This window comes from Camelus dromedarius, chromosome 27 (genome assembly GCF_036321535.1).
Source record: "Camelus dromedarius isolate mCamDro1 chromosome 27, mCamDro1.pat, whole genome shotgun sequence".
NCBI lineage: Eukaryota > Metazoa > Chordata > Mammalia > Artiodactyla > Camelidae > Camelus > Camelus dromedarius.
The window spans coordinates 25,812,259-25,835,567 of record NC_087462.1 but is presented as its reverse complement, the minus strand read 5'-3'; the positions used below and the strand labels follow the sequence as shown (position 1 = coordinate 25,835,567).

Here is a 23,309-nt window from a genome sequence, read left to right as displayed (position 1 = left end):
GGCTTTAAATGCCGTCACAGGTATCCCTATAGGAGAGAGACGGAGAGTGACTACAGATGCAGCAGAGGAGAAGGCAGGGAATAGAGTGATGTAGTCAAAGGTCAAAGGATGCTAGCAGCCACGAGGAGCTGGAAGGGGCAAGGAGCAGAGTCTCTTCTGGAGCCTCTGCAGTGAGCGTGGCCCAGCTGACACCTTGATTTCCTGGCAGTGACACTAAATGGAGACTTCTGGCATCCAGAGTTTGACAGAATAGATTTCTGTTAAGCCATCAAGTTTATGGTAATTTGTTACAGTAGCCGTAAGAAACTAATTCAGAAACTAATAATAATAATAACCTCTTATGGAGAATTAGATGACTGGAACAGAAGTGAGAGTAAGATTTTTCACTGATGATCTTTTTATAGTGTTTATTTTGTCTAACAAGATGAATACATTTACGTTTAAAATGTTAACTGTTAGACATAGAAAACAAACTTACAGTTACCATGGGGGAAGGGGGTGGTGGGTGGAGGGATAAATTGGGAGTTTGGGTTTAGCAGATACAAACTGCTATATATAAAATAGATAAACAACGAAGTCCTACTGTATAGCACAGGGAACTACATTTAGTATCTTGTAATAAACTGTAATGGAAAAGAATATGAAAAATAATAAATATATAAATAAAGGAAAGAAAAATAATATATATGTATAACTCAATCTCTGTGGCTGTACACCAGAAACTAATGCAACATCGTAAACCGACTATACTGCAATTAAAAAGCGTAAACTGTTAAAACATTTAACTCAAAGATTGCCCCTCTTCTCCGCTCAGGCCGGCCCCCAGTTCTGCAGACCAGCAGTGAGGGAGGGGACTAGACTGTATTCTGGGCCTCCACTCACTCTGCTGTCCCGGCTGGCTTCTGATGTCAAGATTCAAGGCAAAGAGCAATCCCCTCCAAGTGGCCTTAGCGCAGTCTAGGCACCTGTGTCACAGCATGCTGAGGCGACTGCAAGCTCTTCATCTCACAGCATGTTTCTATGAGCTATTCAGACAGCTCTTGGAGGCCTTGGCACTGCCACATTCCACGACCAGGGTGAGAAACAACTTCCTCTGACTCCCCTTTAACTCCTACTCTTTGAATCTTGGGAAGCAGGTATGGAGTTCCCATATCCTGCCCCTTACTGAACAACGGGGGGGCCTTCTCCTCTGGTCTTTACATAACCAAAGGAGTTCAGTCGATTTCACAGAACGATGACGATCAGTCTCAAGGAGGCCATCCTCCACGGGCACTCCATTCAATATCTGCCTTAACAGGCAATCTATTACACAAGCAGTCACAGAGTTCTGCCATTTTGAATGCCAGGATATTTCTCAGTTCCATTCATTTGCCTTGCCACCACCTCGTTCAGGCCACATCTTTCGCCGGGATAATTGTGACAGCTTCCTAACCCTGCCTGCGTAGTATCATTTCGTTCCAGTCCATTTCCTAAACAGTAGCCAGAGCACTCTTTCCAAATGCAAATCAGATCGTGTCACCTCCTGGTTCAAAACAAGTCAGATGTTTCCCACTGGCCTCCTAGTGAACCCCTACTGTGATTTTACAAGGCCTTCACGATCTGGCCCCTTCTTACTTCTCCAGCTTTGCATGTCATCTTCCTCTGCCTCCCCCACTGCTCACCAATCCCTTTGCTTCTTTCCTAGTCCTGTCTTCTCATCTCCCCAAAGGAGTTTCTTGCTGATTCCTGAACCTCTATGACCTGGTTTGCAAGAGTAGAGAATGGCCCCAAGAAGAAGAGAACAAAAATGCCAGGATATTCTGATTTCTTCTCACTTTGAAAGAACACCTCCCCTTCAATTTTTCTATTAAGCTGCTCTGGGCTTCTCCTACATAAGCTGGTGGTAGGTCGTGGTCACTGAATCTGTCTCTTAGGTGATTAAGTCATCACCTATCTTTAGAATGACTAGACAGTTGACACCCTCTGACCTCAGCTCTGTGGGCTTTGTGGGACCCCCTCCCCACCCCCAGACAGTAAAAACAGCCCCATTTAATATCACTTTACAGTAGTTTAAACATAGCCTGGTTATGTGACTATATGAATTTGTAGCAGATCAAAAGAAAACCTTCTGGAATAATCATTTGTTAAAATAATTAGGTTATATATGTCATAAATTATATTAAATGCTTTATCTCAGTCTGTGTTATGTTCTGTGCCAAGTCATATGTCATAACTATTTATCAGCTGTATGACAGAGGGTTAATTTGTTAGAGGGCAGCATTTTCTGAATACATATTTTAAAATATAATGAAAACATGAAATTAGACAAATAAATGCCTTTTTTCCTGCTTTACTGGCTTTTATCAAGTTTATACCCTCAGCATGGAGCTTCACTTTTCATATGATTTTTTTCTCTCTCTCTCAACGGCTTTCTGTAAATGAGATATGTAACCTATTACTGAACTGTGGTACAAATGTAGTGTATTTCAACTAAGTTAATGTGACAGTTTCTTACCTAAAAATATTTTAGCCATTATAGGCATTATGGAATTTTGAGAATCAAACCTATTTATGGAAAAATATCTTAATTTTCTATATCTGCTTTTATCTTTATAGCAATAAAGGGAATGTGTAATAGACCAAACTCATTGCACTTTTAGTAATGCAATGAGTAGGATATTTTAGGCACTCCAAATTCATATCTGAAATTCTAGATCAATATTAACTTCAAAAAATGTTCAGATCCTCATCTCTTTTGTCTTAACGTATTAGTGAAATTCCTATTTTGAAGAGAATTACATAACTAAGAATGCATACAAAAAAGCATTTTTAAAAATTTTTAAATTTGAGATCATTTTAGACTTCTGAAGGATTGCATAAATAGTGTTGATTTCCTGGATACTATTCCCCCAACTTCTCCTTATGTTAACTTCTTATGTAACTATAATAAAATGTATTTTAATAATAAAAACACTATTTTCATATAAAGTTTGAGACAGCTGAGATTACTGCCATCTATCTTTCGCAGTTATCTTTGTTAGGTTTAAACTTCAAGAAGGTAAAATCTAGGTCGAGGTCTAACTGGATTTGTACCCTAACAAAGGCTGTTTATTACCACTGTTCTTCATTTACTGGTTCACTTACTTTTGATATTAAATTGTGTTAGGGTTTATTCATTTATGTGACCTCCTATGGTCACATTTCTATTCCGTACCTTCTATGGACTAAACTCTTATGAAGTCCCTGCCCTCAGTGAGTTTCCCTTCTAATTAGGAAACCAAAGAAAGACAAAACAAATAAGATGGGCAATTACAGTACCAATGTGATGGATGTTACAATACAAAAAAGTTAGTTCAACAGTTGTGGGAGCATGTAAAACATGACTCTAACCTAGTCTCAGGGATCAGCAAAGACTTTTTCAGTGAAGTGGCTTTAAATTGTGACATAAAGGAGAATTGGGAAACATACCAGTAAAGAAAGGAGGGAAGATAATTTCAGGCTGGGAAACAAGATCGGGAAAGGCTGGGAGATGAGAGGTAGAGGAGCAAGGTTGGAGAAAGAGAGGGAGAGGGAGAGAAACTGGTCAGTATTTGCCAGAAATGGAAAGCAAATCAGGAGGACAGGACTAGGAAAGAAGCAAAGGGATTGGTGAGCAGTGGGGGAGGCAGAGGAAGATGACATGCAAAGCTGGAGAAGTAAGAAGGGGCCAGATCGTGAAGGCCTTGTAAAATCACAGTAGGGGTTCACTAGGAGGCCAGTGGGAAACATCTGACTTGTTTTGAACCAGGAGGTGACACGATCTGATTTGCATTTGGAAAGAGTGCTCTGGCTACTGTTTAGGAAATGGACTGGAACGAAATGATACTACGCAGGCAGGGTTAGGAAGCTGTCACAATTATCCCGGCGAAAGATGTGGCCTGAACGAGGTGGTGGCAAGGCAAATGAATGGAACTGAGAAATATCCTGGCATTCAAAATGGCAGAACTCTGTGACTGCTTGTGTAATAGATTGCCTGTTAAGGCAGATATTGAATGGAGTGCCCGTGGAGGATGGCCTCCTTGAAACTGATCGTCATCGTTCTGTGAAATCGACTGAACTCCTTTGGTTATGTAAAGACCAGAGGAGAAGGCCCCCCCGTTGTTCAGTAAGGGGAAGGATATGGGAACTCCGTACCTGCTTCCCAAGATTCAAAGTTAGGCAGTCCTGTAAACATAGGCCAGAAAGACCTCTTCTGACATCAGACAGGCAGTGGGATTCTGTAAATACAATGACTGAAGTAAGGGGGCTGGTGAACAGGGACCAATACAGGGATCTTGGAGTTTATTGAGAAGGGCTGGTGTAGGCATAATCTGTGGTTGGTCCTGGAGGCTTCTCTAGACCTAAGGTCCCGAGCTTTTATGGTACATGATGTGGCACTCCTTGTAGCCTGAGATGGGCTCTTGATCCAGCAGCAGTCAGCTGTACAGAAGTTGTTTACAACAGCAAAACTGTGGAAGAACTCTTTTCAATAGCCATTCTCTAGTTGGGTCTTCCCTTGGTATTTGTATGAAGAACCAAGACCATCCTTTCTACCCTGATCCCACCCCATTGATTAGGTAAGCCCTGGAGGTCATGGCCTATTATGAGATGTGATACAGAGGGAGGAAATGGACTTGCTACTACCAGCAGGAATGGAGTCTTGAATTTATAATTGTTTCTGTCTGTATTGAGCTCAGGGATGGTGAAACAGGTAGCACTGGTTCCAGTTGGGTATTAGGATTGAAGGAGAAGGAGGAGTCAAGAATGTTTCTCACGATTTTGTTTTGAGATCTAGGTGAACAGTGACAACGTTCCCAACCGTGTGGAATTCGCTGCCCATCCCTGTGCTATACTTGGCTACGGTTTTATATCTTTTTCCAGACCCCAGACAATAACTAACATTTGCATAGTAGTTTACCATTTTTTTAACTTTAAAAAGTCATTTTTATTTATTTTTTATTTTTTTAAACATTTTTGATTGATTTATAATCATTTACAATGTTGTGTCGAATTCCAGTGTAGAGCACAATTTTTCAATTATACATGAATATATATATATTCACTGTCACATTTTTTTTCTCTGTGAGCTACCATAAGATCTTGTATATATTTCTCTGTGCTATACAGTATAATCTTGTTTATCTGTTCTACAATTTTGAAATCCCAGTCTATCAGTAGTTTACCATTTATCAGGAGCTTTCACACATATTATCATATGTGATGCTTTTCAATGCCCTGCGATGTCCCCTAGGCTGTCTGCTATTTCTCTTTATTGTGATAAAGAAATTGAAGCTCAGAGAGGTGGAATGAGTTACTCAAGGTAATACAGCTAATAAGAATTCCAGCTCTGGATCCAGTTCTTATAATTCAGTCATCTGCTTGTTCATTTATATATCCATTCTTGATTTCTTACACAAATATTGGGTGTTTCCTAGACCCGTTACTGGGGTAATCTCCAGAGATACAAAGGTATGCATGCTATTCCTTCCCTGAAGGACTGGCATGGACAGATGTGTTCACGCATCAAAAAAATGCAAGTAGATTTCTCCAAAAGAGTAGATGTTGTGTAAGGGCGCCAGAAAGTCCACGTGAATGATGTGTGAGAAATGTCAAGTGGAGGAGGAAGAGAGACACCCCAGGCAACTGCTTTATGTTACTGCATGTTCCATGGTTCTCTGATGTATCACTGAGAGAGTGAAGTTAATGAGACTGACTTTTATGAAATTTTATGAAAAATTTGGAGGGAAAGAAGGAAGGACTGAATTGAGGGACAGCATTGTTTTATGCAAATGGTGAGATTTAATGAATAAATTCCTCCTTTAAAGGTCTTTTTTTGAAATCAGCTATGTAGTGAAAGGAATTATGTTTCTTAGATGGGCAGTGTTCTCTATTGTGTTTCACAGTTTGAACCCAGAATGCTAAACATTCCTCCAAATTACAAAGCAGGGGAAATTGAAGTTTCATAACTAACAAATGTAAAATCGCAGTTGTTCACCAGGATAGTATAAAAGTCTGTATTAGAGCAGGTGAAAATATGGTGGTCCCTTTGATTCTTAATGGAAAATATTGTGACATTTCTATGGAAAGAGAAGTTTACAAAGTCAGACTTTTTTATCCTAATTCAGTCTGAGCACTATTCCTTTCCACAGTTAAGTGGTATAACATATCATCAGTTCATATTGAACTGAATGTCCTCCGAATTTTCTTGAGTCATAATTTATGTCTTTTCTATACTTCCGCACCCATCTTTTTACAGCAACTAATAGATGGGGGACTGACGCCAACTTCGCTCCCCAAAGCCCTGTGTTACCTCCAGCACCATCACTACTGTAGAGGAGATTTTCCCATCATCCTGACTCTACGCAGTCCCACCTTTTCTTTTCCCTTTAAGATCTGATTGTAATTACTTTGTTAGTGGTGGTAAAAGTAAGATCTTCCTTGAAGGGCGTTTTTAGAAGTGGTGGATGAAACTTCAAGAAAAAGAATGCAGTTTAGACTGGCCTGTCTCCAAGGCCAGAACCCCGCCAGTGACTCCTACTCCATTGTGGTGTAGGACAGAGACCCTGCTGCAGGCTGAGGCTGTCTGGGGTTCAGGCCTGGCTGCGACACTCGCAGTGCACTCCTCCAGGATGGCCCACCTCACTTGTATCTGGCATGCGAACACCTAGGCCTTTGTCTCAATAGATGTTGGGCGAGTGGATGAAGCCGTGGAGCAAACCCCTCTCCCTCTCTCTCTCCTTCTCACCTCCCTCTCTGCGCCTCCCCTTCCCCTCCCCTCCTCTCTTCTCCTCTTCTCCTTTTTAATAATAGACCCTTTGCATTCCCAAGTGTTCCACCTCAAGAATCCACGAACTGAAAACCACTGTGGAAAATAATTTTCCCTATTGAATGCACGTAGAAGAGAGAAGAGGAAAAAAAGTGCACAGAACAAAAACCCAAACAAAACACGAAACAGGCAGAGAAAACCCAGATCCCTCTGAGGTCTTCAGATGGTGGCCCTTCTTCCGTGTCCATCTAGTCTTCAGTCTTGTCAGTTCCTCCATCCAACAAACAGCCTCTCGGACTATCGTCTCCCCCTCATTCCTCCTCCTACCTCCAGTTCCGGTCCTCGTTACTTCACACTTTACTTACTATAGTAAACTGTCCGCTGGTCTTCCTGACTTTGCTGTTTTCTGTTTGTTTTCTCTAGTCTGTTGCAGATTAGTGGCCCTAGACATCTCGATATCTCCTTTCTTCTTGGCGGGTGGTACAGAGTGGCCCCAGTGAATGTACTGGCTCATATGCGGACTCTCTCCAGGAGCTCTATGTCAACCATCCAAGGGATGTATGTCACCCAGCAACCCTGCTTTCCACTCCTGAAAGCCACTTATAGACCTGCGCGGCCCAACACAGAGCCACTAGCCATATGTATAATTGAACCTTCGAAATTTGCCCTGTAGGCCTGAGCAATCCAACTTTTAATTCATTTAATTTTAATTGTTTGGCTTTTAAATTTAAAAACTGAGGCAGTTTTGTCAGGGTAGCTGTGAATCTTAACAGAAAATGATTTTTGATGTTTGATTCAGTTGTGGGAAACCTTTTATGTATATGTATTTGGAGCATCTTGGGTAACTGAATTCATCTTTTCAGTTGTAAATTTGACAGTGTCTAAATGCAGATCAAATATTGCTGGTGAATTTAGCATCCAAATTGAGATCTGTTGTAAGTATGAAATGCACATTAGATTTCTGAGACTTAGTATGAGTAACAGAATGTAAACTATCACATTAATAATTTTTGTATATTGAGTACATACTGAAATAATAACATTTTAGATATATTGCGTTAGATAAAATATATCTTAAAAGTGAATTTAATCTGTTGCTTTTTTGCTTTCTTTTAATGGGGCTACTAGAAAATTTTAAATTGTGTATCATGTATTATATTTCTATCAGATAGTGCTGTTCTAGAACCATTGAGCCATTTTCCATGTTCTCCCTTCAACTTAGATTTTCCAGGGCTGGCTAAATTTTTAGTATTTCCTATAAGTGCCCCTCTATCTGTATAAATAACTCATAATTGTTAGATAACCTGTTTGAATGAATGGTTTAGAAAATGTGATCCAGGCTTCAACCCCCTTCTAGTGTTTTCTAACATTGTTCTTTGCATTTGGAACATCCTTGTTTTCTTTTCCAAAGTCTGCATATCCTCTCGGTTCAGCTCAGATGACCTGTCCCACCCTACCCCTCTGCCGTCTGTGACCGCATGCTGTGGGTTGATGTTTCCTATCTCTTGATTCCCAGAGCACCCAGAGGCAGTTTCCACATACTCAGATTCATTGCCACATTCCACACCACTCTGCATTGTTCTGACTTCTAGCATGTAAATCTTCCCTTCCCTTCTAGAAAGTTCAGCCACTTGAGTTAAGCATTAAGCTTTCTCCTTCATCTGACACATCTCCCAGGTTTAAACTACTTTTTGAGCAACAAAAAGGCCAGTAAAGACCAGTGCAGGAAAATTCCGCATATTTGACTTGTACCCTTGTTGAGTTGCCAAATATTAAACTGTGCAATTTTAATTAACTAAAGAAAAAATTTATATTTTTGAAGATGTGCTGGAGTGGAAAAAGAATTTGCCACAGAGTCAGCAAGCGTTTAGTTCCAATCCTGCCTCTCTGGGCACCTGATTTTGGACAAGTACACTTCACCTTTCTGGAACTTTCTTCGTCTATAAAATAGATTAGGTAAGCTCTAAGGTATGTTGCAAATCACATATTTTATAAGTCCATGATGGAAATCTTTCTGAAAGGTCTTACGTACTACTCTGAATTTTTAAAATGGAACAGGCTGAACAGAAATTAGCATTTTTAAAAATGTCAGAGTCTTCATTAGGGATGTCAATTATTATGCACTGACAGTGTAATGCAGCCAAGGGGTTATTGTAATGTGTCTGACTGCTTACTCTCCAGAGCATATGGTTTTTGTTTTTTAATTAATGTCTGCCCTTTAATTTCCTCATTTAATGTCAGACTGTCACCTGCCGCTTACTGCTGACGCCAGTCCTGCCTGTATTAGTACCTTCCCTGTCCTCATCCCACATAATCTGGGCTTCTTAACCTCGGATGATGTGGGGAAAGCCAGTAATGGCAAGCTTGTTTGACTTAGGTCTGAAAGAGGTCATTTCATCCCTCAGCAACCGTTGACCGGGTGTCTGTCCCTCGTGTGAGGTGCAAGTGGTGCGGGGGCTGAAGAGGAAATAATGCAGAAACCATCTGAATAGCCTTAGGGAACTTAACAATGGGGAGAGTATCTGAGCTTCAGTGCAAGGATTCTGTAGGCCTTTTTCTCCACCTCTCAGTTTCCAGCTCCTCTCCTGATGGCCGACTTTCCCAGACAAGTCGCCGACAGGTAATAGAGGGCTTAATAATGACAATGGTGAACCAACATTGTGAGGAACTCTTGCAGGAATGTGCTAAGAGACAAGAGAACAGAAAAGATAGGCCAGAAATAGACTCTGTGTATATATGGGAACTGGATGTATACAGAAGTAGTTTCCCAGAACAGAGAGAAGTGGGGAGGGTATAGCTCAGTGGTAGAGTAGCTGCTTAGCATGCACAAGGTCCTGGGTTCAATACCCAGTACCTCCATTAAAAAATTTAAAAATAAATAAACCTAATTACCTGCTCTCCTGCCCCTGAAAAAACCAACAGAGAGAAAGGAATGGGTTATTTTATGTCTCATTTAATTCTTACAGTAAGCTCGTGAGCCAAGTGACACTATTCTCCCCCTGTTACGGAGAAGGTAAAGAAAGGGTCAGAGACTTGCTCAAAGTCTCTGTGGTAGATCTGGGAGCAAGTGTATTGTCTTTGGTCTATTTCTCGCCTTCCTCTGTCCTGCGTTAGATCATGTGTTAGATGATCTAAACACTTCTGACAGTCAAAGGAAGCAAATAGAAAAGTGGTTCTCAAACCGGAATAATTTTACCCCCTCCCGCAGAGGAATTTGACAATGTCTGGAGACATTTTTGTTTCTCCGAGCTGAAGTGGGAGAGATGCTGTAGTTCGAGACCAGGGATGCTGCTACATATCCTGCAATACAGGGCAGCTCCCAAGAATGACCCAGCAGAGGCTGAGAAACCCCACACTGTGTAAAAGAAAGCTCTTAGCCCTTGGCTAGTCCTGTGGATTGGATTAAACTAAATAATGTATGTGAAGTCTATGTTTTTATTCTTTTTCTCTCCTGGTCACACCATGCTGAAGCAAGGAACCAGTGGAAAGAAGATGAGAAAGAGCTGCTGCTGCTTGAAATACCTGGAAACATTTTCATTTTATCTATAGGAATACAAGTAAAAGTCTAAAGATCTGCTACATAGCTATAGCAGACATCACTAATACTTGCCAGCAAGATTTCTTATCCTCCGTTTCAGGGTGAGGGTGACGGTGGTGAGCACATGCTTCTTGAATTCAGGTGTAGTCCTGTGAGTGAAACCTGAAGTATGGATGGAAGCAAGTTCATGGTTTTCCTTGCTCTCATCCTAGACCTCAGCAGCCACGGCAGTGTCTGTTGGTGTGGAGAACGCGCAGCATCTAAGCACCGTGGGAAACTGCTCCAGTTTGTGGAGAACAGCCGTCCTGCACAGGCTCCCAGAGCTGCTGAAGACTTTGTATGAGTAAGGACTAATCTCCTATTGTGCTAGAGTCGTGAGAGTTTTGGAATGATGGTTGTAGCATATTCTAACTTATCCGGACTAATACATCCAAGTTAATTGGCAAGCACTGGAGGAATTCTTGAGCCTCCAAATTTCTGGGGTGTTGCTTCTGCCTTGGGAATCAGGATATATGAATATTCCACTACATGTTCATTCACACCGCTGCCTCAAATTCTGATTAGCATTGAGGTCCTAGAGAGATGTCAGTCTCTGTAAAACTCCAGTGACTCTGCAGTAAGCACCAAATGTTCTCACATATAATTGCTGGCTCTCTATGTGAAGAAATATTTTTTTAAGGCTTTGAAAATACATTTTATGTCAGAAATGATTTCTATTGACATTAAAATATGTCCTGAATTGTGACATCTCAAGCTTGGTAACTTTTACCTGCTTAGTATATAAATTCTGTTGTATAAGATATAATGTAAATTTTATTTGGTTTCCTGAATTTCGAGATCAGAGATTGTGAAAATTCTAGGACAATACTAATCAACTCCTCCCTCTTCCCTTCCACACACTTCATGCTCTCTTGCTTCCTAATTTGACTCAAACCCCTGGCATAATTTCTCTGACCTGTTGGAAACAATTCCCTTTTTTTGTAAGTTAAGGATCCAGAGACTGAACACCAATCTTTTCTTTCTAAGTTATCATCAGTACTCCTGTAGTGTTACTTTATGTCTCAAATCCAGTGTGATTTCTACCCACCCCCTTCTAAGTATTTAACTTATATCTAACATATTTATTATTGCATTTTTTTTTACTTACTCAAAAGTATTTATTTACTTCATAGCAATCCTATAACTTTATTGCATGAGCTGTGACTGTAACCCAAGGGTCAGTGGTCTGGAAATCCTCAGTTCTTTTCGCCTCGGGGTATTTTGTCTCCTTTTCCTCTGACGTCACATAAACCACTCTGAGGTGCACTCCCTCAGGTGGTAGAAAACCTCCCATGCTGACCAACGTCCGGGCTGTACCATGCATCTGACTTTCTCATGGTCAGTCCGCCCTGTGGCCTGCTCCCCTTTCGCCCCCTGCTCTCTAGTGGCTGCTGTTGTCTCTACACCAGCAGTGGCCTCTGCGTGTGTCCATCACTTCTGGTATGGGGCACTGCTCTGTGCTGGGACAGAGGGCTGTTGTCACAGATTCTGATGGAAGGTTCAGGGTAACAGAGAGGGACCGCAACGCAGACTAGGCACGACGAGCCGTGTAAGATTGGCTCATGGGCACTCCAGTTCTCCACAGTCCCTTGGCCACCCTCATTACCGAGAATTGGTCAGTGGGTGTCTTTCTTTCCCAGCTGCAGTCGTCACCAGGACACTGGGCTCCTTCATTTTCATGCTCTCCTAACATCTCCCCTTCCCTGTTTCTCAGGGCTCTCACTCCACCTCCATCAGACTCTCGTCACCCAGCTTCTCTGAGGCCCATAATTCCCTTGCTCCAGTATGGACTACACTTTGACTTTTCTCGTCTTTAACTCAACCCTTGTCTTGCTTTTTTATTTTGTAAACTTCAGCTAGGCATTCTGCCAAACAAAGGCCATCTCCTCTGGGTAGATGCCCTTTGAAAACATATACTTTCAGATTCTTGTTTTCTTTAATCTAGTGCATTTGTTAGAAATGGGAGTTCCTAATTTCTAGAACAAGGAGGAAGCAATATGAGGTATCAAGGCACATGAGGAGCATAAGGAGTAGACAGCTTCATGGGAAGGAGACGTGGCATGTCAGAGCACAGGAGAGTTGTTGAGTTGTAGCCAGCGGGCTTGGAGTGGTCAGAATGGGCCATATAATGGAGGTTCTTGGGAAGTATTATGAGGGCAGAAAGAAGCTTTTGAAAGACGTAAAGGAGCAGAATGTCATGTCCAAAACTACATTCTAGAAAGATCACTCTAGGTTGGGTCACAGGGCCATAGAGTGGAGTGAGAGAGAGCAGTAATAAGACTTTCATGCCAGGAAGAAATATAAAATGTGTGGGCTGAGGTGGGTAATGGAGTGAAATGGATTTGAGAGCTGTTGAGAGGGTGGCACTGAAGGGGCTTGGCAGCTGTTTGGGCAGATGAGTCAGTGCGAGGATGAGCCTGGCTTGAGCAGCGTAGGGGTGATGGTGTGCTCGCCGAGGTAAGGGAATGAGGAAGGGGGAGCACTTTGAGGTGGGGCCGCAGGAAACCGTGGGTGCGGTTATGCCCATGGTTAGTCTGAGGTACCAGTGGTACCCTCTTGAAGATGCTGAGTAGGAAGCTGTAGATCCCCAGACGCCGGCACCCACGGATTTGGCATGCTTGGTTTTGATTGTTCCTCGGGGTCATGACGTTGTGGCAGCACAAGTGTAAATCAGGAGGTGAAAAGTGGGTGTCTCAGAGTGAATCATGTAGCCTGCGAGTGAGATTCACACATCTACCTTTTTGAGGATCAGGAGAATTCAGGAAGGATGGGTTCAGAGACAAAAGTGAGAAGTGGTGGCTAGTAGGCCGGGAAGGAGGAGACAGTAGGTAGAATTTAAGCCTGTGGAGTTGGAGTGGATGGAGTGACACCAAAAAGCCACTAAAAGTCAGGACTGGAGCTTGCGTGGTACCAGGACTGCACTGTTGATGAGGGAAGCAGAAGTCGAGTCCATTTGGACAAACTACAGCCTTTGATTTTTTGATTTCTTAGCTCTGTGAATTAGCTTGGAGCCAAGAAGCTGGCCCTAACATTTTGAGTTTGCTCTGCTTTCTTCAAGCACCACCCCCCACGACTGGCAGGGACTGGTAGTTCTTTAACAATCTGCAGAGGGATCGAGGCGAGTAATGAACTTGGAAAAGAGGGTAAAATCTAACCCGCATCAGCAGGGTTATATCTGTTATCTCTGTATGCCTGGGGATGAAAAACAGCATGGTATTTGAAGCCAGAAACGTGCTAAATTTTCACTTCTGACACTTTACTTTTTCTTGTTTTAAGTTTATTGATACTACATGGTGTCCCTCCGTTCCCCACCCTACTGCTCCCGCAAAAAAGCTTGGCAAGAGTTTCTTCTCCTCCCTAACACTCCTGTGCTACACCCCACCCCTGCCCCTGCGCCAGGTACACACACCCAAAGTCCTACTAAGTAATTTGACTCAGACATTTCAAAATACAATTTCTTCATTGGTGAAGAAATACATGGTGATTATTTTAAAATGCTGGGTGGGGAAAGGAATTCCTGAAGTCTTAAAGGTAGCAGATTCAACTGCAGTCTGGTTCTGCAGTTACATTTTCTGGCACCAAGTTTATTGCTGAAATCCAAGTAGCGTCTCTGCTTTGCCCCAGCACCGCCTGTGCCTGTGGTTGATTGACAGGCAGATCTCGAAATCCCTGGGTGATCTGCACACCTTGTCCCTAGGAATAAACATCACTCCCTTTGGGAGAGCTCAAGGCTGAGTGATTCGTAACCACATCCTTTTGATGTCTACAAAACAGTAGCTTTCTTGGAGTCAGAGGCAAATTCGTGACTGATTCTTTGCCACCAGTGCAGATGTCTTGGCTCTCAAAATGAAGCTTGGTTTTCACACAGTGGAATGAAGAGAATTTATTCAAGTCTCAGTACTACCTAAATCTGAAGATACCAGCATCGGTGCCCTAATTTTTCCAGAATTTCCTGTATTTGCCGCGTACTGAATCTTTTCTCCTTCTGAAATACCTTTCCAAGGACCATAGTAGAAACCACGGCCTGGTGACTTTAAAGGAAAGGGTTAATTGACTGAAGGCCTATACGTTTCTTGGGTTGTTTGCATTTCAGCTTAGAAAACAAAAGAAAGAGGGTACCCCATTCAGTTATCTAGTATCCTAATGCGTTTAGATGTTCTACAGTCACATTAATTCAGTGTAGCCCAAACTGCATTTTTTCTCTCTCCCCAGTGTTGCTTCTCCTCCCGCAGTTCCTGTCCTAACGGATGTTACCACCACCCATGCAGACACCCAGTCGAGAAGGATGGGAGTAACCAGGGCTCCTCTTGCTTCTTTACCAGTCTCCACATTCTCTTGATTCTATCTCTTCAACCTCTTATTTCTGTTTTCTCCTCTGCTTTCCCACCACTTTAATTAAGGTCCCCACCATATCTTACCTGATCTATGGTCATAGCGTTCTGTCAAACTTTACTGCCTCCGAAAGCTTACCACCCCTTATGTCAGCAGTTGGCCTTGTTGTCCTTACAAAATGACCCTTGTGTGTTGCAAATCTGATTGCTTTATTCCAGCTTGAGACCCCTCAGTCATTTCCCATGACTACAGGATAGTGTCTGAAGTCTCTAGTATAACTGCCAAAGCTTTCCCCCTCTGACCTGGTCTCTGCCTTTCCTCCTGACTCTCTAGGCCAACATTCTGCCCTGTGACCCAATGTTTCAGCCATATGGTATGATGCCATGCCGTCCTATGACATACCAAGCTCCATGGACTTGCTGTTCCTTTCACGTACCCGGCATATTCCGTTCTCTCTGGCTGGAGTGGCCTTCCTCCTCTCCTCTGCCTAGGAAACTCCTCGTTACCTTTTAAGAACATCTTACCCTTGGTAGCAGCTGCCTAGTTTTTCTTAACCTCACCCTAACCAGGGCATTTACAGCATTACCTTACAATGATACTATCTGAAATGTCCTTCTTTGCTATCAATCTAGGAGCATCTTAAGGAGGAGCCATGATCCATTTATCTTTGACCCTAGTGCCTAAATAGCCACAAGAAGGGAGGAAGATGAGTCAGGTGGCCTCAGTCCCAAGGTTTCAAGGAAATCACAGGGCTCTTGAAGGAGAATAAGCCCCAGAGCTCTTCTTGTGGTCCATTTTGCCCTTTTGTTTGTATTTCCCAGGGACTGGAGTCTTCAGAATTCTTTTTTTTTTTGTTTTCCCTAGCAGCCACCAGTGCTGTTGGCCTGGGGACATGGTGTTAATAAAAAGAAGTGGAGGAGGGATGGATGTGTTAATGGGGCAAGGGGCTAGCAGTCATTTTAAACTGAAAGGAATTGGGAAATCATGATTATGCCTAGAGCTATATTTTTCAAACTTTCAGAAACATAATCCCCCCCCAGAAGGATATATGGCTTTGTTATGCTCTCATACACATAAACACATGCACATACATATGTGGAAAAACAAGTGAAGAAAAAGGTTCACGAAATGGTTACCTTTCCTATGTGTCAGGCATTCTGATACTTTTTTTATGTTCACAAAATTAAAAAAAAATTTATTGACATATAGTCAGTTTACAATGTGGTGTCAATTTCACAGAAATATAAGTAAAATGAAAAAGCAGAGGAACCACTCCCAATTAAAAGAACAAGAGAAATCCCCTGAAAGAACGAACGATGAGATAAACCCCAACAGTCTGCTAGTCATGACTTCAAAAAGGGGGTGATAAAAGCACTGAAGGACATTCTCATATTTTGTATTCTAGTTAGTCTATCCTGTTCTATCTTGTTTTTTAAAAATTCTGGTTATGACCCATCGGATGATTTTACAATTCACCAGTGGGTCACGATCCCTATTCTGAGGAACCCTGTTGCCAGACCTGCCCCTCTTCCACTCAGGTGCACGCTTGTACGCGGATGAAGATGGCCACAGTCCCAGATGCCCTCGCAAGACACAGCTGTTTGTGGGAGGGAGCCGTGCGTGACAGGGGAGATGAGCATCCAGCTGAGGAAGAGAATTCCTTGCAGCTTTAAAGAACTGAAAGAAGTGTGCAGTGTAGCTCAATTTTGACTCCCAAAAGCTGAATAAAGCAGCCTGATTAACCGAGCACGAACTCAGAACCTGGAACAGCCGATGGCTGTTTGGTCCCAGCAACCTTGGTCATAGGGATTTGGAAATCTACACCGTGGCTCCACCAGTTGAGGCGGCTTCCAGCACCCGCATCGGGTGTCAGTCTCATCAGTGTGGGGCTTCTGCTTTGGTAATTTCCACTGCGTGGTTGTTCCCCGTGCCTATCAGACTGACTGACAATTAGTGGCTGAGTGTGTAAACAAAGCCCGGGCAGAATTTAAATCCCTTACTAATGAGCACTCATGTTTGTCAAGGGAACACTGTTGTTTATTCCATTGGATTTCACATGCAAAAATATTGTTCGCTATCTTCACAACAATGTGAGAGGGGAAAAGGAAATTAGAGATCAAGGTAGATGTAAACAAGGCAAAATGACAAGTAGTATAACTTCCAAATCTGTCTTAAGCCAACTAAATAATGAAATTATTTAGTTAATCTAATCTAATCTGTTTATTAAATTAAAACACTTCTCTGTTGTTCCCTGGAGCAGGTACTGAATATATGCAGGTCCAGTGCAAGAGGAGACCTTAGCTAGTATCTATTTTCCACACATCCACTCTTCATGTTCTAGAACTTGTAACAAAGTACCACACACTGCGTGGCTTAAAACAATAGAAATGTCTTTCCACAGGTCTGGAGGCTGGAGGTATGAAATCAAGGTGTCAGCAAGGCCATGTTCTCTCTGCAGGCCCTCGGGGAGGATCTTTGCTTGCCTCTTCCTAACTTCTGGTGATTTCCAGCAATCCTTGGCTTGTCCATGTGTCATTCCAATCTCAGCCTCCATCTTCACATGGCATTTTCCTTGCCTTCACATGGTATTCTCCTCTCTGTCCCTCTCAGTCCAGGCTGACAGTGGTTTTGCTGCTATAAAATTCTCAAAAGCATGTCAGTATTCCGGTGAAATTCACAGGAATATGAGCCATTAGACAGGAGCATCCTCCACGGCCCCTTCCTGGATAACCCCATGTCTATTCCTGCTTCTGCTGTGACAGCTGAGTGGGTCCATAAATCACAGGTCCAGTCTCTTTAACAAACTGTTGTCCGGCCACACTCTCTGCAGAGCACACTTTCTCAGCTTTTCCTGCTATTTGAATAGGCTGAAAAATGTCCAGATCATCATGTGCTGGTCCCTTTTTGCTTATCAGTTCTTTCTCAATTTATTCCTTTCCTTTGGCATTTTATTATAAGCAGCAGAGAACACCTTTCATGCTTTGCTTGGTTACCTCCTCGCTGATAAGTTCTACTTTCTATAAAACTCTAGGATACAGTCCACCCAAGTGTTTTGCCACTTTAAACACAAAGACTGCCTTTCCTCCAGTGTGCAGTGACAGCTTCCTCATTTCCATCTGCGACCTTTAGTGCTCATATTCCTGCCAGCAGTCTATTCATGATGATATATGCATTCTCTGGGATGACAGGAGCTTTCTCTACTGTGTTCCCCACTTCCATATTAGCCTTTACCGGGATAACTTTTAATGTCCATGTTCCTGCGTCTCTTCAAGGCAATCTAGGCTTTTTGTATCAAGCATCTCAAAATTCCCCAACTCCAAACCCATTTCCACATTTTCAGGTATTTGTTACAGCAGCATCCCACTTCCAAGTACCAAATTTACATCAGTCAGGGATCTCCAGAGAAATAGAACTAGTAAGATATATATATATCTAAATATCCATATCTGTATATCTATGTTCTGTACATCTGTATATCTGTCTCTGTCTGTGTGTCTGTCTATCTATCTGTCTGTCTCTCTGTCTAGTTTGGCAGGATGGAAACTCAGGCAAGAGTTGATGTTCCAGTCTTGAGGCAGAATTTCTTCTTAATGTGGATGGGCCTCATGCAATCAACTGAAGACTTGAATGCAACAAAAAGACTAAGAGGGAACTCCTCTTGCCTAATTTGAGCTGGGACATCAGTCTTTCTGCCTTCAGACTTGAACTGAAACTTCTATTCTTGGGTCTCCAGCCTGCTGGCTTTGGGATCAGAACTGACACCATCGGCTCCCCTGGCTCTTGGGCTTTTGTACTGGGATTGGAACTATAACATTGCCTCTCCTGGGTCTCAGGCTGGCTGACTGCCGATTTGGGGACTTCTCAGCCTCCATAAAATGTAAGCCAGTTCCTTATTTTATATATATTTATATCCCATTGGTTCCTCTTTGGAGAAACTTGACTAATACAGCCTTCTGCCAATAGCCGTGTGAGTGAGCCATCTTGGAAGCCCCAGTCAAGCTTTCAGATGAGTGCTGCCTGATCTGGCATCTTGACTGCAGCCTCATGAGAGATGCTGAGCTGGAACCCCTTACTAAGCCATTCCCAAATTCCTGATCCAGAAACCATGTGGGATAATAAGTGTTCTTTGTTTTAAGCTACTAAGTTTTGTGGCAGTTTGTTATGTAGAAATAGATTGCTACCACACTAGGTGATTCCAGTGTGCAGCCAAACTTAAGGAGTACAGCCTTACTTTTCTACCAGTAAAAAATCGTGAAATACCTGCCTTTTAGGTCCTCAAAAGAATCCTGAGCACTTATTTATATTGTACGGGGCCTGTCAGATGTCTAGGTGAAGCGGCAACTTTTCTTTGCTTCTCAATATTTTCCAATTTCACCCTTACGTCCAAGCAAACTCTCCCATCGGTGAGTTTCATACCTGGGCCGTTTTACGTTGGCCCGGTCCTTGTCTCTGCACTCAAAATTGACTTCCCAGCTCCAGTAATTCTGTTATCTCATGTTTGGGTGTAGGCATCTTTGTGTTTAGGACATGGTAAAAGCCCTATGAAAGACATAATATTGTTCTAAATTTTCCTGCTGGCTTGAACCTTGCCTCTTGATTTTCAGAAGGAAATTGCACAGGAAAAATAATAGAAGCCACTAGACACAAGTTCCATTAATTTTCTTGTCATCGAACTGCTTTTATACCCAATCTTCCCTCTCCTCTGGCTGTTCTTGAAGAGCGGCTGTCCTCTTTTTCACAGGCTAAGATTTCCAGTTGTGCTCTACAGTGCATCATCTCCTCCTCTCCACAAGGACTGGTCTGCATCCTCCCCACTCCCTCTCTTCTGGCTTCTCCTCATTGACACTACTCATGATTTGCACTTAAAGATTGAACTCTTTCCCCAGCAGAAGTGCAGTCTCCAAGAAGGCAAGGGCAGTGTCTTGTTAGTGGAGAGTCATTGAAAATATGAGTGAATGCATTAATTTTTCAAATACTGAAGCATTTAATGAAGAATAGAGTCACTCTTTCATTGTCTACCCCAAAATTTGTATTTCATTTTGTTGAGAATAAAAACCAAGATGGAAGTTAGAGCCTCTTCTCTAGAGGTGTAGTAAAAGAAGCTACAGTGGTATTAAAGTTAAAATAGGAATGTGTCTGATTGGTGGTCAACTACCAATTTGACAACCTAATGGCCACTTGACAGCATTGAAAGCATCATATTGAAACTGAGAAGCTGCAGATCTGAGACACCCTTTCTTTTATTGCTGCTTAAGTGTTCTTGATTTCTCTTTATTTTACAAAGTCAGAAAGTCACATTCACTCAAAGAGCCTAATGAAATTTTCCCTAGGAAGCAGAGTAACAGCCGTTATTAGGTGTGAAAATCACAAGGTGGCCATCGTCTCTCTCAATCACATTATTTATTACGTTCGCCTTTTGGAATGTGCACTACAAACTGACTATGTTTGATTTTTCCATCACATCCAATACGGTGCCTATTATCTCCTTACCCTATAGGCTTTTCATGGAAGAGTCAATCACTACCATTACTTAGAGAGGGTCAGTGAGACAGAGGAAAGAGCATAGACTTTGTATTTAGATTTAGTTGAGGAGGGAGGATAGAGCTCGGTGGTAGAGCACGTGCTTAGCATGCATGAGGTCCTGGGTTCAATCCCCAGTGCCTCCATTAAAGTACATACATACATACATACATACATACATACATACCCCCACAAATAAATAAGAATTGTAATAAAAGTTATTTTTAAAAAGTTTCCTAGAGTTAGTTGAATGCTGGTTCTGCTATTATTAGCTATGTGGCTTTGAGGAAATTATTTGGTCTTTCAGAATCTCAGTATCCTCATCAGTAAAAATAATGTACAGCCAGAGTTGTCATGGACAATAGATAATTTTGAAAACATTTATTATGGTGGCAGTTTCTTTGCCTTCCGTATTCACAGATGACTTCCAAATATATGTAGCCCCACTCTTCTCCTTAGATCCAAATCCGTGATTCCAACAGCATATCTCAAAGATATCTCATTAAGGCATCTTCAACACAGTTGCTTGACTCACTGTCTTCCCTTTCATCCTTTCTCCTCTGGTGTTCTCTAGTTTAATTCACAGCAATATCACTCAGTCACCCAACCTAAAAACCTTTGCATTATCTTTCATCTTTCATTTTCCACTCTCTCTGTCTTCATCCCCGGGGGCTGTCAGTCAACAAACTGTTGATTCTGCCTTTAAAATTATAACCTGTCCTCTTCCTCCCCACTTCTACTGCCTTGGTTCTGACTCTTGACTCTTCAACCTGGATCATTGCCAGGCTCCATGTAAACAGAAGCAAGTCACTCATCTGATTATACACAAGACACATTAGTAACAGTGTCCCAGAGGATCCCAATATTTCCTGTGTAGCCTCTATGGATCCCCCACAGTGCTCACCAAAGACTGCAGTTGTTGATGCTATGAACCCCAGTACCCAGAACCACTAAGTCACCACAACCCCCCCAGACCCAGAGTTACCACTTACCTCTGCACCTGGCACCTTGAAACACTAGGCCCAAGGTCACAGCATACTCCAGCATGCCCCCATCCACAGATGAAGGTCTTTCCTTACTAACATCAGCCCATAAAGTCTGGAAGAGCTGACTGTGTCTTCAGATGTGCAGACACCTGTGGAAGTCTTCAGGGATTACAAAGGTTCAGGGAAACACGACTTCACCAAAGGAACACAGTAAACCTCCAGTAACTGACCCCAAAGAAGTGAAAATACAGGAATTGTCCCACTAAGTTAAAAATAATTGTTCTAAAAATGCTCAGAGAACTATAAAACAACCCATATAATCAATTTAATGAAATAAAGAAAATAATACAAGAACAAAATTAGAAGTTTAACGAAAAGACAGGAAAAAAATAAAAGAATCAAACAAATTTTGGAGCTGAAAGAAAACAATGTCTGAACTGAAATTCAGTAGAGAGTTTCAACAGCAGACAGGACCAAGAGGAGAAAGCATCAGCCAGTTCAAAGACAAATCATTTGAAATTATCTTATCAGAGGAACAAAAAGAAAAAGGAATGAAAATAAATGAAGGAAGCCTATGGTCTTTAGGGGCACCATTAAGAGAAATAATCTATGCATCATTGGAGTCCCAGAAGAATAAAAGAGGGAGAAAGGGGTAGAAAGCTTATTTAAAGAAAGAATGGCTGACAGAAGGAGAAAGAAAAATACCATATGATACCACTTATATGTGGACTCTAAAAAAAAGAGAAGAAGAGGACACTAATGAACTCATCTACAAAACAGAAAGAGACTCGCGGACATAGTAAACAATCTTATGGTTACTGGGGGAATGGGGGTGGGAAGGGATAAATTTGGGAGTTTGAGATTTGCAAATGTTAGCCCTATATATAAAAATAGATGAAAAACAAATTTCTTCCGTATAGCATGGGGAACTATATTCAATATCTTGTAATAACCTTTACTGAAAAAGAATATGAAAATGAATACATGTATGTATATGCATGACTGGAACGTTATGCTGTACACCAGAAAGTGACACATTTTAACTGACTATACTTCAGTAAGGGAAAAAAAAAAAAAAAAGAAAGAATGGCAGAGAACTTCCCAAACCTGAGGAGAAACTTGGAATTTCAAGTTCATGAAGCTAATAGATACCTCAAGATTTCAATCCAAAATGATCCTCTCCAAATCACATTATAATAAAACTATCCAAAGTCAAAGAGAAAGAGAATTTTTAAACAGCAAAAGAAAAAAATTCTCTCATGTAAGTGAACCCTCATAAGGCTATCAGTGGATTATTCAGCAAAAACCTTTCAGACCAAGAGAGAATGGGATGATACAATCAAAGTACTGAAAGAAAAAAAATTCTGCCAGCCGAGAATACTTTACCCAGCAAAGTTGTCCTTTGGAAATGAAAGTGAGATAGAGATTTTTCCCTGAGCTGAGGGAGCTCATCACCACTAGACCTGCCTTACAGGAAATGCTAAAAGGAACTCTTCAAGCTGAAATGAATGTGCACTAACAAGTAATATGAAAACACGTGCAAATATGCAACACATTGATAGTCAGATTCAAGTACTCTGATACTATAATACGGTAGGGTGTTAACCACTTAACTCTAGTATAAAGGTTAAAGGACAAAAGTGTTAAAAATAGATACAGCTATGATAAGTTGTTAATGGATACACAGTATAAAAAGATATAAAGTGTGACATCAAAAGCATAAAAAGTAGGGGTGGGAGTAAAAGGATAAGAGTTTTGTGATCATAGTCAAGTTCTTATCAGCTTAAAATAGACTGTTATATCTATAAGGTGTTTCAAGTAAGCCTCAGGGTAACCATAAAGGAAAATCCTTCGTAGATCCACGTAAGATTGAGAGAAGAGAATCAAAGTATACCAACATGGAAAATTATCAGTTCACATAGGAAGACAGTAAGAGAGGAAGAAAGGGAGGAAGGAAATACAAAACAGCCAGAAAACAACAAGATGGCAGTAGTAAGTCCTTACCTATCAGTAATTCCTTTAAATGTAAGTGGATTAAATTCTCCAGTCAAAAGGTACAGAGTGGCTGAATGGATAAAAAGACAGAACCCAACTAGATGCTGCCTACAAGAGACTCCAGCTTCAAGTACAC

The 23,309-nt window shown here is 41.8% G+C and overlaps 1 protein-coding gene across 1 annotated transcript in view; it reads left to right on the top strand.

The window, feature by feature from the left end:
- The window catches only part of LOC116151588 (Fanconi anemia group B protein-like), a 57,659-nt gene extending 48,940 nt beyond the window's left edge, over window positions 1-8,719 (top strand). The window contains exon 11 of the mRNA XM_064480194.1: window positions 8,586-8,719. The gene's annotated coding sequence lies outside the window, so the exon portion shown is untranslated. The remainder of the gene's footprint in view (window positions 1-8,585) is intronic.
- The last annotated feature ends 14,590 nt before the right edge of the window (window positions 8,720-23,309 follow it).